Below are 13,807 nucleotides of genomic sequence, written 5' to 3'. Positions count from 1 at the left end.
ACAACAATGGGCCTCAGGATCTCGTCACGGTATCTCTGTGCATTCAAAATGCCAATAAAATGCACCTGTGTTCTTCGTCCATAACAGATGCCTGCCCATACCATAACCCCACCGCCACCATGGGCCACTCGATCCACAACACTGACATCAGAAAACCGCTCACCCACATGACGCCACACACGCTGTCTGCCATCTTCCCTGAACAGTGTGAACCAGGATTCATCCATGAAGAGAACACCTCTCCAACGTGCCAACGCCAGCGAATGTGAGCATTTGCCCACTCAAGTCGGTCACGACGACGAACTGGAGTCAGGTCGAGACCCCGATGAGGACGACGAGCATGCAGATGAGCTTCCCTGAGACGGTTTCTGACAGTTTGTGCAGAAATTCTTTGGTTATGCAAACCGATTGTTTCAGCAGCTGTCCGAGTGGCTGGTCTCAGACGATCTTGGAGGTGAACATGCTGGATGTGGAGGTCCTGGGCTGGTGTGGTTACACGTGGTCTGCGGCTGTAAGGCTGGTTGGATGTACTGCCAAATTCTCTGAAACACCTTTGGAGACGGCTTATGGTAGAGAAATGAACATTCAATACACGAGCAACAGCTCTGGTTCACATTCCTGCTGTCAGCATGCCAATTGCACGCTCCCTCAAATCTTGTGACATCTGTGGCATTGTGCTGTGTGATAAAACTGCACCTTTCAGAGTGGCCTTTTATTGTGGGCAGTCTAAGGCACACCTGTGCACTAATCATGGTGTCTAATCAGCATCTTGATATGGCACACCTGTGAGGTGGGATGGATTATCTCAGCAAAGGAGACGTGCTCACTATCACAGATTTAGACTGGTTTGTGAACAGTATTTGAGGGAAATGGTGATATTGTGTATGTGGAAAAAGTTTTAGATCTTTGAGTTCATCTCATACAAAATGGGAGCAAAACCAAAAGTGTTGCATTTATATTTTTGTTGAGTGTAGAAAGGAATGCTCCCACCGATGTGCAAGTAAAGGTGAGATGTTTAAAAAAATCCTCTTTAAAGAAAAAAATATCTGAAAAGTTTCACAGAAAGAAACCTCAAAACTTCAGCAGTTTTAGTTTTATGAAAATGTAAAAAAAAAAGTGCTGTGAAAAAATGTGTCCCCTTGAGCTTTTACAGGTGCCAACAGATCACATCTTTTTCGTGACATCAGTGTTTTTTTTTTTAAAGCTTCTTGTATATTTCTGAATTTATGCCCTTTAAAGTCACAGTGAAAACAAATCTGAGCAAGATGAATATATCAAAACCAAGACGACAGCCTACATAAGTACAGTTGAGTACAGACATTTGCATCATTTTAGTTTGAAATGACAAAAAGAAAACAGACAAACTGTTTCCATCCTCATAACATTTAGTATTCATTTACCTTGTAGAAATGTTCCTTCATCACCAAAAGTGACAAAATGGGCAAAGAGTGTATAAAAAGAACGTTATAGTGAAAAATTACATCAATATAAAATTTACATCCCTTTTTATGAAATGTTCTCTCACAGTTTGTACAGTATACAGTGTTCTCCAAAAGTATTGGAACACTTGGTATTTTACACATTTTAATTTGTTCTTGCCATTTCAAATACAAAAAATAAAAATTTGTAAAATTATCTTCCTGAAACTCAAACTGAAAGCAAATTTCTACATCTTAATATAATTATAAATATAATATAAATAAAAACATAAAAGCCAAGATGATGGGTTGCATAAATAATGGAACGCTTATACCTGTAAATAATCAGTTTTTGTTTTTTTTTTTTGCTAGTTTTCTTCAGACAATTTAAGGGATGGATACATGAACATTTCCAAGTCACAATAATAAAGTCCAAGGTCTTGGACTTTATTATAGGTCTTGGATCAGTTATATGAAAAAATGCAAACAGTATGGCACTCTATGGTAAATCTGTGTGGAGTAGACAGTTCTCAAAAGCTGAGTGACTGTGCAAGAAGGAGAAGAGTGAGGAAAGCCACCAAGACACCCAGACAACCCAGAAGAAGTTATAGGCTCCTGTGAATGTGACTGGAGAAATTTTGCATAGTGCATGTTTTGTATTTTGTATCACCAGTTATACATCTTCATAATGAAGTGATATAGAGGAGGATTTTCTTCATCAAAAGGATTTTCAACATCAAATCTAGGCTTGCATCACAGATATGCCTTCTGGCAAATTGTAGCTGAACTTTCAGGTCTTGTTTTGAAGAAAATCCTCATCTATGGTGTGCTCTGTTCTACGCTGCACCCTGTGCTATGCTGCACTTTGTTCAACACTGCAACCTGTTCTATGCTACGACCTGTGCTTTACTGCGCCCTGTTCTATGCTGCAACCTGTTCTATACTGCACCCTGTTCTATCCTGTGACCTGTTCTACGCTGCGACTTGTTCTACACTGCGATCTGTTCTACGATGTTCCCTGTTCTATGCTGCTACCGGCTCTACGCTGTGACTTGTTTTACACTGTGATCTCTTCTACACTGCACCCTGTTCTATGCTGGCACTTGTTCTACACTGCACCCTGATCTATGCTCTATCTGTTCTACACTGTGCCCTCTTCTACGCTGCGACCTGTTCTATGCTACTAAATGTTCTATGCTGAAATCTGATCTACGCTGTGACTTGTTCTACACTGTGCCCTCTTCTACGCTGTGACCTGTTCTATGCTGCGATCTGTTCTACAATGCGACTTGTTCTACGCTGCTCCCTGTTCTATCCTGTGACATGCACTATGCTGTGATCTGTTCTACGCTGCGACCTGTTCTACGCTGCGACTTGTTCTACACTGCGATCTGTTCTATGCTGCACCCTGTTCTATGCTCTATCTGTGCTACACTGTGCCCTCTTCTACGCTGCGATCTGTTCTACACTGCGATCTGTTCTATGCTGCACCCTGTTCTATGCTCTATCTGTTCTACACTGTGCCCTCTTCTATGCTGCGATCTGTTCTATGCTGCGAATTGTTCTACACTGCAACCTGTTCTACGCTGCTCCCTGTTCTATCCTGTGACATGCACTATGCTGTGACCTGTTCTATGCTGCGACCTGTTCTATGCTGCGAATTGTTCTACACTGCGACCTGTTCTACGCTGCTCCCTGTTCTATCCTGTGACATGGACTAAGCTGCGACCTGTTCTACGCTGCGACCTGTTCTACGCTGCGACATGTTCTACACTGCGATCTGTTCTACGCTGCTCCCTGTTCTATCCTGTGACATGCACTATGCTGCGACCTGTTCTACGCTGCACCCTGTTCTATGCTGGCACCTGTTCTACGCTGCACCCTGTTCTATGCTATATCTGTTCTACACTGTGCCCTCTTCTACGCTGCAACCTGTTCTATGCTGCGACCAAGTTCTACGCTGCAATCTGTTCTACGCTGTGACTTGTTCTACACTCAATCAATTTCAATCAATTTTATTTATATAGCGCCAAATCACAACAAACAGTTGCCCCAAGGCCCTTTATATTGTAAGGCAAGGCCATACAATAATTACGTAAAAACCCCAGTGGTCAAAACGACCCCCTGTGAGCAAGCACTTGGCGACAGTGGGAAGGAAAAACTCCCTTTTAACAGGAAGAAACCTCCAGCAGAACCAGGCTCAGGGAGGGGCAGTCTTCTGCTGGGACTGGTTGGGGCTGAGGGAAAGAACCAGGAAAAAGACATTCTGTGGAGGGGAGCAGAGATCAATCACTAATGATTAAATGCAGAGTGGTGCATACAGAGCAAAAAGAGAAAGAAACACTCAGTGCATTATGGGAACCCCCCAGCAGTCTAAGTCTATAGCAGCATAACTAAGGGATGGTTCAGGGTCACCTGATCCAGCCCTAACTATAAGCTTTAGCAAAAAGGAAAGTTTTAAGCCTAATCTTAAAAGTAGAGAGGGTGTCTGTCTCCCTGATCCGAATTGGGAGCTGGTTCCACAGGAGAGGAGCCTGAAAGCTGAAGGCTCTGCCTCCCATTCTACTCTTACAAACCCTAGGAACTACAAGTAAGCCTGCAGTCTGAGAGCGAAGCACTCTATTGGGGTGATATGGTACTATGAGGTCCCTAAGATAAGAAGGGACCTGATTATTCAAAACCTTATAAGTAAGAAGAAGAATTTTAAATTCTATTCTAGAATTAACAGGAAGCCAATGAAGAGAGGCCAATATGGGTGAGATATGCTCTCTCCTTCTAGTCCCCGTCAGTACTCTAGCTGCAGCATTTTGAATTAACTGAAGGCTTTTCAGGGAACTTTTAGGACAACCTGATAATAATGAATTACAATAGTCCAGCCTAGAGGAAATAAATGCATGAATTAGTTTTTCAGCATCACTCTGAGACAAGACCTTTCTAATTTTAGAGATATTGCGTAAATGCAAAAAAGCAGTCCTACATATTTGTTTAATATGCGCTTTGAATGACATATCCTGATCAAAAATGACTCCAAGATTTCTCACAGTATTACTAGAGGTCAGGGTAATGCCATCCAGAGTAAGGATCTGGTTAGACACCATGTTTCTAAGATTTGTGGGGCCAAGTACAATAACTTCAGTTTTATCTGAGTTTAAAAGCAGGAAATTAGAGGTCATCCATGTCCTTATGTCTGTAAGACAATCCTGCAGTTTAGCTAATTGGTGTGTGTCCTCTGGCTTCATGGATAGATAAAGCTGGGTATCATCTGCGTAACAATGAAAATTTAAGCAATGCCGTCTAATAATACTGCCTAAGGGAAGCATGTATAAAGTGAATAAAATTGGTCCTAGCACAGAACCTTGTGGAACTCCATAATTAACCTTAGTCTGTGAAGAAGATTCCCCATTTACATGAACAAATTGTAATCTATTAGATAAATATGATTCAAACCACCGCAGCGCAGTGCCTTTAATACCTATGGCATGCTCTAATCTCTGTAATAAAATTTTATGGTTAACAGTATCAAAAGCAGCACTGAGGTCTAACAGAACAAGCACAGAGATGAGTCCACTGTCTGAGGCCATAAGAAGATCATTTGTAACCTTCACTAATGCTGTTTCTGTACTATGATGAATTCTAAAACCTGACTGAAACTCTTCAAATAGACCATTCCTCTGCAGATGATCAGTTAGCTGTTTTACAACTACCCTTTCAAGAATTTTTGAGAGAAAAGGAAGGTTGGAGATTGGCCTATAATTAGCTAAGATAGCTGCATCAAGTGATGGCTTTTTAAGTAATGGTTTAATTACTGCCACCTTAAAAGCCTGTGGTACATAGCCAACTAATAAAGATAGATTGATCATATTTAAGATCGAAGCATTAAATAATGGTAGGGCTTCCTTGAGCAGCCTGGTAGGAATGGGGTCTAATAGACATGTTGATGGTTTGGATGAAGTAACTAATGAAAATAACTCAGACAGAACAATCGGAGAGAAAGAGTCTAACCAAATACCGGCATCACTGAAAGCAGCCAAAGATAACGATACGTCTTTGGGATGGTTATGAGTAATTTTTTCTCTAATAGTTAAAATTTTATTAGCAAAGAAAGTCATGAAGTCATTACTAGCTAAAGTTAAAGGAATACTCGGCTCAATAGAGCTCTGACTCTTTGTCAGCCTGGCTACAGTGCTGAAAAGAAACCTGGGGTTGTTCTTATTTTCTTCAATTAGTGATGAGTAGTAAGATGTCCTAGCTTTACGGAGGGCTTTTTTATAGAGCAACAGACTCTTTTTCCAGGCTAAGTGACGATCTTCTAAATTAGTGAGACGCCATTTCCTCTCCAATTTACGGGTTATCTGCTTTAAGCTGCGAGTTTGTGAGTTATACCACGGAGTCAGACACTTCTGATTTAAAGCTCTTTTTTTTAGAGGAGCTACAGCATCCAAAGTTGTCTTCAATGAGGATGTAAAACTATTGACGAGATACTCTATCTCACTTACAGAGTTTAGGTAGCTACTCTGCACTGTGTTGGCATATGGCATTAGGGAACATAAAGAAGGAAACATATCCTTAAACCTAGTTACAGCGCTTTCTGAAAGACTTCTAGTGTAATGAAACTTATTCCCCACTGCTGGGTAGTCCATCAGAGTAAATGTAAATGTTATTAAGAAATGATCAGACAGAAGGGAGTTTTCAGGGAATACTGTTAAGTCTTCAATTTCCATACCATAAGTCAGAACAAGATCTAAGATATGATTAAAGTGGTGGGTGGACTCATTTACATTTTGAGCAAAGCCAATAGAGTCTAATAATAGATTAAATGCAGTGTTGAGGCTGTCATTCTCAGCATCTGTGTGGATGTTAAAATCGCCCACTATAATTATCTTATCTGAGCTAAGCACTAAGTCAGACAAAAGTTCTGAAAATTCACAGAGAAACTCACAATAACGACCAGGTGGACGATAGATAATAACAAATAAAACTGGATTTTGGGACTTCCAATTTGGATGGACAAGACTAAGAGTCAAGCTTTCAAATGAATTAAAGCTCTGTCTGGGTTTTTGATTAATGAATGAATGAATGAATGAATGAATGAATGAATGAATGAATGAATGAAAACTGTTTATTTCGAACATTTGATACAACAACAATTACAAGATAGATCAGTAAAGACAACAACAAAGCTGGAATGGAAGATTGCTGCTAATCCTCCGCCTCGGCCCGTGCTACGAGCGTTCTGGCAGTTAGTGTGACTCGGGGGTGTTGACTCATTTAAACTAACATATTCATCCTGCTGTAACCAGGTTTCTGTAAGGCAGAATAAATCAATATGTTGATCAATTATTATATCATTTACTAACAGGGACTTAGAAGAGAGAGACCTAATGTTTAATAGACCACATTTAACTATTTTAGTCTGTGGTGCAGTTGAAGGTGCTATATTTGGCCTCTACTGGTGGTTGGCTCTCACTGCGGTATTGTATCACTTCCTGTTCCGGAGCACAGCGGTGTTTTTCTGTATCTCTTAGCTGTTTAATCTGCGCAGTTAGATTGATCTAGTTATCTAGATTACAATTTGTTTCCCAGTGTAATCTTTACGTGCCTTAACTAAACACTCCTTCTGCTGAATCACCTCTAAATTATTTACACATTATTCACTTTGCGTGTTTTTAGGAATCCGCTAGCTTAGCGTAGCTACTAGCTCTTAGCCGATTTAGCATGGCGGCTTCTCCTGTCTCTCCCGCACTTTTCTGCTCTGGGTGTGAAATGTTTAGTTATTCCTCGGCCTCCTTTAGCAGTAATGGTACTTGTAATAAGTGTAGCTTATTCGTAGCTTTGGAGGCCAGGCTGGGCGAATTGGAGACTCGGCTCCGCACCGTGGAAAATTCTACAGCTAGCCAGGCCCCTATAGTCGGTGCGGACCAAGGTAGCTTAGCCGCCGTTAGTTCCCCCCTGGCAGATCCCGAGCAGCCAGGAAAGCAGGCCGACTGGGTGACTGTGAGGAGGAAGCGTAGCCCTAAACACTGCCAACCCGTTCACATCTCTAACCATTTTTCCCCACTCGACGACACACCCGCCGAGGATCAAACTCTGGTTATTGGCGACTCTGTTTTAAGAAATGTGAAGTTAGCGACACCAGCAACCATAGTCAATTGTCTTCCGGGGGCCAGAGCAGGCGACATTGAAGGAAATTTGAAACTGCTGGCTAAGGCTAAGCGTAAATTTGGTAAGATTGTATTTCACGTCGGCAGTAATGACACCCGGTTACGCCAATCGGAGGTCACTAAAATTAACATTAAATCGGTGTGTAACTTTGCAAAAACAATGTCGGACTCTGTAGTTTTCTCTGGGCCCCTCCCCAATCGGACCGGGAGTGACATGTTTAGCCGCATGTTCTCCTTGAATTGCTGGCTGTCTGAGTGGTGTCCAAAAAATGAGGTGGGCTTCATAGATAATTGGCAAAGCTTCTGGGGAAAACCTGGTCTTGTTAGGAGAGACGGCATCCATCCCACTTTGGATGGAGCAGCTCTCATTTCTAGAAATCTGGCCAATTTTCTTAAATCCTCCAAACCGTGACTATCCAGGGTTGGGACCAGGAAGCAGAGTTGTAGTCTTACACACCTCTCTGCAGCTTCTCTCCCCCTGCCATCCCCTCATTACCCCATCCCCGTAGAGACGGTGCCTGCTCCCAGACTACCAATAACCAGCAAAAATCTATTTAAGCATAAAAATTCAAAAAGAAAAAATAATATAGCACCTTCAACTGCACCACAGACTAAAACAGTTAAATGTGGTCTATTAAACATTAGGTCTCTCTCTTCTAAGTCCCTGTTAGTAAATGATATAATAATTGATCAACATATTGATTTATTCTGCCTTACAGAAACCTGGTTACAGCAGGATGAATATGTTAGTTTAAATGAGTCAACACCCCCGAGTCACACTAACTGTCAGAATGCTCGTAGCACGGGCCGGGGCGGAGGATTAGCAGCAATCTTCCATTCCAGCTTATTAATTAATCAAAAACCCAGACAGAGCTTTAATTCATTTGAAAGCTTGTCTCTTAGTCTTGTCCCTCCAAATTGGAAGTCCCAAAAACCAGTTTTATTTGTTATTATCTATCGTCCACCTGGTCGTTACTGTGAGTTTCTCTGTGAATTTTCAGACCTTTTGTCTGACTTAGTGCTTAGCTCAGATAAGATAATTATAGTGGGCGATTTTAACATCCACACAGATGCTGAGAATGACAGCCTCAACACTGCATTTAATCTATTATTAGACTCTATTGGCTTTGCTCAAAAAGTAAATGAGTCCACCCACCACTTTAATCATATCTTAGATCTTGTTCTGACTTATGGTATGGAAATAGAAGACTTAACAGTATTCCCTGAAAACTCCCTTCTGTCTGATCATTTCTTAATAACATTTACATTTACTCTGATGGACTACCCAGCAGTGGGGAATAAGTTTCATTACACTAGAAGTCTTTCAGAAAGCGCTGTAACTAGGTTTAAGGATATGATTCCTTCTTTATGTTCTCTAATGCCATATACCAACACAGTGCAGAGTAGCTACCTAAACTCTGTAAGGGAGATAGAGTATCTCGTCAATAGTTTTACATCCTCATTGAAGACAATTTTGGATGCTGTAGCTCCTCTGAAAAAGAGAGCTTTAAATCAGAAGTGTCTGACTCCGTGGTATAACTCACAAACTCGTAGCTTAAAGCAGATAACCCGTAAGTTGGAGAGGAAATGGCGTCTCACTAATTTAGAAGATCTTCACTTAGCCTGGAAAAAGAGTCTGTTGCTCTATAAAAAAGCCCTCCGTAAAGCTAGGACATCTTTCTACTCATCACTAATTGAAGAAAATAAGAACAACCCCAGGTTTCTTTTCAGCACTGTAGCCAGGCTGACAAAGAGTCAGAGCTCTATTGAGCTGAGTATTCCATTAACTTTAACTAGTAATGACTTCATGACTTTCTTTGCTAACAAAATTTTAACTATTAGAGAAAGAATTACTCATAACCATCCCAAAGACGTATCGTTATCTTTGGCTGCTTTCAGTGATGCCGGTATTTGGTTAGACTCTTTCTCTCCGATTGTTCTGTCTGAGTTATTTTCATTAGTTACTTCATCCAAACCATCAACATGTTTATTAGACCCCATTCCTACCAGGCTGCTCAAGGAAGCCCTACCATTATTTAATGCTTCGATCTTAAATATGATCAATCTATCTTTGTTAGTTGGCTATGTACCACAGGCTTTTAAGGTGGCAGTAATTAAACCATTACTTAAAAAGCCATCACTTGACCCAGCTATCTTAGCTAATTATAGGCCAATCTCCAACCTTCCTTTTCTCTCAAAAATTCTTGAAAGGGTAGTTGTAAAACAGCTAACTGATCATCTGCAGAGGAATGGTCTATTTGAAGAGTTTCAGTCAGGTTTTAGAATTCATCATAGTACAGAAACAGCATTAGTGAAGGTTACAAATGATCTTCTTATGGCCTCGGACAGTGGACTCATCTCTGTGCTTGTTCTGTTAGACCTCAGTGCTGCTTTTGATACTGTTGACCATAAAATTTTATTACAGAGATTAGAGCATGCCATAGGTATTAAAGGCACTGCGCTGCGGTGGTTTGAATCATATTTGTCTAATAGATTACAATTTGTTCATGTAAATGGGGAATCTTCTTCACAGACTAAAGTTAATTATGGAGTTCCACAAGGTTCTGTGCTAGGACCAATTTTATTCACTTTATACATGCTTCCCTTAGGCAGTATTATTAGACGGTATTGCTTAAATTTTCATTGTTACGCAGATGATACCCAGCTTTATCTATCCATGAAGCCAGAGGACACACACCAATTAGCTAAACTGCAGGATTGTCTTACAGACATAAAGACATGGATGACCTCTAATTTCCTGCTTTTAAACTCAGATAAAACTGAAGTTATTGTACTTGGCCCCACAAATCTTAGAAACATGGTGTCTAACCAGATCCTTACTCTGGATGGCATTACCCTGACCTCTAATAATACTGTGAGAAATCTTGGAGTCATTTTTGATCAGGATATGTCATTCAAAGCGCATATTAAACAAATATGTAGGACTGCTTTTTTGCATTTACGCAATATCTCTAAAATCAGAAAGGTCTTGTCTCAGAGTGATGCTGAAAAACTAATTCATGCATTTATTTCCTCTAGGCTGGACTATTGTAATTCATTATTATCAGGTTGTCCTAAAAGTTCCCTAAAAAGCCTTCAGTTAATTCAAAATGCTGCAGCTAGAGTACTGACGGGGACTAGAAGGAGAGAGCATATCTCACCCATATTGGCCTCTCTTCATTGGCTTCCTGTTAATTCTAGAATAGAATTTAAAATTCTTCTTCTTACTTATAAGGTTTTGAATAATCAGGTCCCATCTTATCTTAGGGACCTCGTAGTACCATATCACCCCAATAGAGCGCTTCGCTCTCAGACTGCAGGCTTACTTGTAGTTCCTAGGGTTTGTAAGAGTAGAATGAGAGGCAGAGCCTTCAGCTTTCAGGCTCCTGTCCTGTGGAACCAGCTCCCAATTCAGATCAGGGAGACAGACACCCTCTCTACTTTTAAGATTAGGCTTAAAACTTTCCTTTTTGCTAAAGCTTATAGTTAGGGCTGGATCAGGTGACCCTGAACCATCCCTTAGTTATGCTGCTATAGACGTAGACTGCTGGGGGGTTCCCATGATGCACTGTTTCTTTCTCTTTTTGCTCTGTATGCACCACTCTGCATTTAATCATTAGTGATCGATCTCTGCTCCCCTCCACAGCATGTCTTTTTCCTGGTTCTCTCCCTCAGCCCCAACCAGTCCCAGCAGAAGACTGCCCCTCCCTGAGCCTGGTTCTGCTGGAGGTTTCTTCCTGTTAAAAGGGAGTTTTTGGGGCAACTGTTTGTTGTGATTTGGCGCTATATAAAAAAATTGATTGATTAATTGATATTATTTTTTCTTTTTGAATTTTTATGCTTAAATAGATTTTTGCTGGTTATTGGTAGTCTGGGAGCAGGCACCGTCTCTACGGGGATGGGGTAATGAGGGGATGGCAGGGGAAGAGAAGCTGCAGAGAGGTGTGTAAGACCTGTTCTACACTGTGACCTGTTCCACGCTGCGATCTGTTCTACGCTGCGAATTGTTCTACACTGCGACCTGTTCTACACGGAGATCTGTTCTATACTGCACCCTGTTCTATGCTGTCCACTTGTTCTATACTCTGATCTGTTCTACAATGTGCCCTCTTCTACGCTGCAACCTGTTCTATGCTACAGCCTAGATGTAACCGTAACACCTTGTGTATCTGAGGCTAAAATTACATTTACTGTTTCACTGCATCTGAACTTACAGTTTAGTAGTTCTTAGGTAGATGTATTTATTATTATTATTATTATTATTATTATTATTTGGTTTGTTTTTGTTTTTCAGATGTCAGATAATTGAAGGAGCATAAAATAATGATTTGTAAATGCATCAAATCATAATTCCTACACAAATGCATTTGATCAAACTATGGTTTTGTGCATGGTTACACACAACACAATTATTCATGTACCCACAGTGCACCAGTGCCTGCTGCCTTAAGTAATAATATCCATATATTTGAAGAAAGGCACGTACGTAAAAAGCTGTATATAGCTTATATCATGTGTCCAAAACCAGTGTGCGTCACTACAGTGTCTGTGTCATGCATTCTCATAAACACACATCTTTTCTCTCACACACACAAACAGATCCAAAGCCTAATAAAAGGACAGACTGGCACCACTGAAGGAAGTGACCACAAAACAAGAAAATGTCATCCGCCACAATGACGGGTTTACTTTATGGACTTACGTTTCTTAGTTCAGGAACCTTTGATCCAAATATTATGATGAGTGTGTCACATCACGTCACATTCAGATTGTATTTCTTTACTCATTTTCTTTTGGAAGTTAAGAAAATCCACTTTTCTCATTCCTGTAAAGATGAACAACAAGAAAAAATAAATACATAGCTAAACTGTGACAGAAAGCACGATGCTGAGAACAGCCAAAAAGTATTAGAACCAAACTTTTAATTCTTAACATATGATGACTAATCAGTTTAGCTCCCAATGCTTCTGATTTCCTCAAATCAAACACCCACTGTTGCCAATACTTTTGAAATTCCAACATTTTGCTGTAAAAAATTGTTTGTGGTTAAAAAAAGTTAAAAAATAAAATAATGAAATTATAAACTAATCCCTGCGTGTGTAACACATTTTTGATGATTTGTTCCAAAATGTAATATTGCCTGTTTCAAACAGACCAAGTCCAATATCACAATCGGAACTGGAAAACTTTGTCTGTCAAAACAGAAAATCATCTCAGACGTAGATCAACATAGAAAACAAAACTCAGACAGTAATAGTAAAAGGATGCATTCCTCAAACAAAATAAAAATATTAGCATTTTAAAATTACATTATTAACATGTTTGATTAAAAAATCTTAATTCATAAAGCTGCATTTCTTGCAATCTAAAAAATAAATATTTGAAAATGTTTTTGGCAAATTTTATCCAGATCTGATTCAAACCTTAACTAAATCTATGTCAGGATAGCTCAACTATTTGAAATCTCATGAAAAAACAAACAAAAACACAGTTAATTCATTTCTGACTAACTGTGCTAACAATCTAATAAACCACTAATAAATTAAAACTGATGATGAGATGAGATATACTTAATTTTTCAACTGTGAGATAAATAATGTTTACAATCCAGTTACCTCAGACAGCAATTAGTCCACAATTATTACTTGTTTACCGTAATAATGGCACACATCAGAATTAAAGACAGCACATACACATTTGACATTATTTATGTGCACTATGTTGTGAAAGTGTAGGAACACGGACCCACAACAGGGGGCGAAAATGAACGGACAATGGAGGAATCAAATAACACTGTTTTTACTGTTGTGAAAAAAGGCACAACAAATACAACTGATAACAATAGGGAGATTGAGTCTAATTCAAAGGTGTCGTGTGGGCAGGCTCGACGATAGGAGACGTCTGTCCAAGTCGAACCGGAACCAACCCGATTTCCTCCGCCACCGGACCCCGGGGATACTGGAGCCGCCAAGTCCCGAATTCCCAGGTGGCCACTGCCTCCGCTCACCGGATCCGGTACTGCTGGCAGGAAACAGAAACAGTCAGGTGTGGATGCGGCTGCACCCAGCAACACGGAGGGTGGAGAGTCCACCTCCACCTCTCGTCAACAACAATCAAGAATGTGCAGAGTAAGCAGTTATCTCTCAGGGGGAAAAGGAGTGCAGTCCTAGCTCCCAGTCACCAGCTCCTGCTGTCTAGAGATTAAACAGGTACTCCTGCAAAAACACG

Source organism: Thalassophryne amazonica, chromosome 14, assembly GCF_902500255.1.
Source record: "Thalassophryne amazonica chromosome 14, fThaAma1.1, whole genome shotgun sequence".
NCBI lineage: Eukaryota > Metazoa > Chordata > Actinopteri > Batrachoidiformes > Batrachoididae > Thalassophryne > Thalassophryne amazonica.
Note: the sequence above shows the minus strand (reverse complement) of the source record.